Below are 5,021 nucleotides of genomic sequence, written 5' to 3'. Positions count from 1 at the left end.
CGGGCAGGGGGCCTGGGGGGCGGGGGCGGGGGGAGGTGGCGCTCACAGACAGCACTCACCACCGACACACGCACCACCTACACACTCACCACCTACTCACCACCTACACACCACCTACACACTCACCACCTACACACTCACCACCGACACACGCACCACCTACACACTAACCACCTACACACTCACCACCGACACACGCACCACCTACACACTAACCACCTACACACTCACCACCTACAAACTCACCACCTACACACTCACCACCTACACACTCACTCACCACCTACACACTCACCACCTACACACTCACCACCTACACACTCACCACCCACACACTCACTCACCACCTACACACTCACCACCTACACACTCACTCACCACCTACACACTCACCACCTACACACTCACTCACCACCTACACACTCACCACCTACACACTCACCACCTACACACTCACCACCCACACACTCACTCACCACCTACACACTCACCACCTACACACTCACTCACCACCTACACACTCACCACCTACACACTCACCACCTACTCACCACCTACACACTCACCACCTATACACTCACCACCGACACACGCACCACCTACACACTAACCACCTACACACTCACCACCTACAAACTCACCACCTACACACTCACCACCTACACACTCACTCACCACCTACACACTCACCACCTACACACTCACCACCTACACACTCACCACCTACACACTCACTCACCACCTATACACTCACCACCTACACACTCACTCACCACCTACACACTCACCACCTACACACTCACCACCTACTCACCACCCACACACTCACCACCTACACACTCACCACCTACACACTCGCCACCTACACACTCACTCACCACCTACACACTCACCACCTACACACTCACTCACCACCTACACACTCACCACTTACACACTCACTCACCATCTACACACTAACCACCTACACACTCACCACCTACACACTAACCACCTACACACTCACCACCTACACACTCACCACCTACACACTCACTCACCACCTACACACTCACCACCTACACACTCACCACCTACACACTCACCATCTACACACTTACCACCTACACACTCACTCACCACCTACACACTCACCACCTACACACTCACCACCTACACACTCACCACCTACACACTCACTCACCACCTACACACTCACCACCTACACACTCACCACCTACACACTCACTCACCACCTACACACTCACCACCTACACACTCACCACCTACACACCACCTACACACCACCTACACACTCACCACCTACACACTCACTCACCACCTACACACTCACCACCTACACACTCACCACCTACACACTCACCACCTACAAACTCACCACCTACACACTCACCACCTACACACTCACTCACCACCTACACACTCACCACCTACACACTCACCACCTACACACTCACTCACCACCTACACACTCACCACCTACACACTCACCACCTACACTCTCACCACCTACACTCTCACCACCTACACACTCACTCACCACCTACACACTCACCACCCACACACTCACCACCCACACACTCACCACCCACACACTCACCACCTACACACTCACCACCTACACACTCACTCACCACCTACACACTCACCACCTACACACTCACTCACCACCTACACACTCACAACCTACACACTCACCACCTACTCACCACCTACACACTCACCACCTACACACTCACCACCTACACACTCGCCACCTACACACTCACTCACCACCTACACACTCACCACCCACACACTCACCACCTACACACTCACCACCTACACACTCACCACCTACACACTCACTCACCACCTACACACTCACCACCTACACACTCACTCACCACCTACACACTCACCACCTACACACTCAGCACCTACACACTCACCACCTACACACTCACCACCTACACACTCACCACCCACACACTCACCACCCACACACTCACCACCTACACACTCACCACCTACACACTCACCACCTACACACTCACCACCTACACACACACCACCTACACACTCACCACCCACACACTCACCACCGACACACTCACCACCTACACACTCACCACCTACACACTCACCACCTACAAACTCACCACCTACACACTCACCACCTACACTCTCACCACCTACACTCTCACCACCTACACACTCACTCACCACCTACACACTCACCACCTACACACTCACTCACCACCTACACACTCACAACCTACACACTCACCACCTACTCAGCACCTACACACTCACCACCTACACACTCACCACCTACACACTCACCACGCACACACTCACCACCCACACACTCACCACCCACACACTCACCACCTACACACTCACCACCCACACACTCACCACCCACACACTCACCACCCACACACTCACCACCTACACACTCACCACCTACACACTCACTCACCACCTACACACTCACCACCTACACACTCACTCACCACCTACACACTCACAACCTACACACTCACCACCTACTCACCACCTACACACTCACCACCTACACACTCGCCACCTACACACTCACTCACCACCTACACACTCACCACCCACACACTCACCACCTACACACTCACCACCTACACACTCACCACCTACACACTCACTCACCACCTACACACTCACCACCTACACACTCACTCACCACCTACACACTCACCACCTACACACTCACTCACCACCTACACACTCACCACCTACACACTCAGCACCTACACACTCACCACCTACACACTCACCACCCACACACTCACCACCTACACACTCACCACCTACACACTCGCCACCTACACACTCACTCACCACCTACACACTCACCACCCACACACTCACCACCTACACACTCACCACCTACACACTCACCACCTACACACTCACTCACCACCTACACACTCACCACCTACACACTCACTCACCACCTACACACTCACCACCTACACACTCACTCACCACCTACACACTCACCACCTACACACTCAGCACCTACACACTCACCACCTACACACTCACCACCCACACACTCACCACCTACACACTCACCACCTACACACTCGCCACCTACACACTCACTCACCACCTACACACTCACCACCCACACACTCACCACCTACACACTCACCACCTACACACTCACCACCTACACACTCACTCACCACCTACACACTCACCACCTACACACTCACTCACCACCTACACACTCACCACCTACACACTCAGCACCTACACACTCACCACCTACACACTCACCACCTACACACTCACCACCCACACACTCACCACCCACACACTCAGCACCTACACACTCACCACCTACACACTCACCACCTACACACTCACCACCTACACACACACCACCTACACACTCACCACCCACACACTCACCACCGACACACTCACCACCTACACACTCACCACCTACACACTCACCACCTACAAACTCACCACCTACACACTCACCACCTACACTCTCACCACCTACACTCTCACCACCTACACACTCACTCACCACCTACACACTCACCACCTACACACTCACTCACCACCTACACACTCACAACCTACACACTCACCACCTACTCAGCACCTACACACTCACCACCTACACACTCACCACCTACACACTCACCACGCACACACTCACCACCCACACACTCACCACCCACACACTCACCACCTACACACTCACCACCCACACACTCACCACCCACACACTCACCACCCACACACTCACCACCTACACACTCACCACCTACACACTCACTCACCACCTACACACTCACCACCTACACACTCACTCACCACCTACACACTCACAACCTACACACTCACCACCTACTCACCACCTACACACTCACCACCTACACACTCGCCACCTACACACTCACTCACCACCTACACACTCACCACCCACACACTCACCACCTACACACTCACCACCTACACACTCACCACCTACACACTCACTCACCACCTACACACTCACCACCTACACACTCACTCACCACCTACACACTCACCACCTACACACTCACTCACCACCTACACACTCACCACCTACACACTCAGCACCTACACACTCACCACCTACACACTCACCACCCACACACTCACCACCCACACACTCACCACCCACACACTCACCACCTACACACTCACCACCTACACACACACCACCTACACACTCACCACCCACACACTCACCACCGACACACTCACCACCTACACACTCACTCACCACCTACACACTCACTCACCACCCACACACTCACCACCCACACACTCACCACCTACATACTCACTCACCACCTACACACTCACCACCTACACACTCACCACCTATACACTCACTCACCACCTACACACTCACCACCTACACACTCACCACCTACACACTCACCACCTACACACTCACTCACCACCTACACACTCACCACCTACACACTCACCACCTACACACTCACCACCTACACTCTCACCACCTACACTCTCACCACCTACACACTCACCACCTACACACTCACCACCTACACACATACCACCTACACACTCACCACCCACACACTCACCACCCACACACTCACCACCCACACACTCACCACCCACACACTCACCACCTACACACTCACCACCTACACACTCACAACCTACACACTCACCACCTACTCACCACCTACACACTCACCACCTACACACTCACTCACCACCTACACACTCACAACCTACACACTCACCACCTACTCACCACCTACACACTCACCACCCACACACTCACCACCTACTCACCACCTACACACTCACCACACACTCACCACCTACACACTCACTCACCACCTACACACTCACTCAACACCTACACACTCACCACCTACACACTCACCACCTACACACTCACCACCTACACACTCACCACCTATACACTCACCACCTACACACTCACCACCTACACACTCACTCACCACCTACAC

This window comes from Petromyzon marinus, chromosome 37, assembly GCF_048934315.1.
Source record: "Petromyzon marinus isolate PM22_M1 ecotype Great Lakes invasive population chromosome 37, UKy_Petmar_22M1.pri1.0, whole genome shotgun sequence".
Classification (NCBI taxonomy): Eukaryota; Metazoa; Chordata; class Hyperoartia; order Petromyzontiformes; family Petromyzontidae; genus Petromyzon; species Petromyzon marinus.
This window is presented reverse-complemented; position numbering follows the sequence as displayed.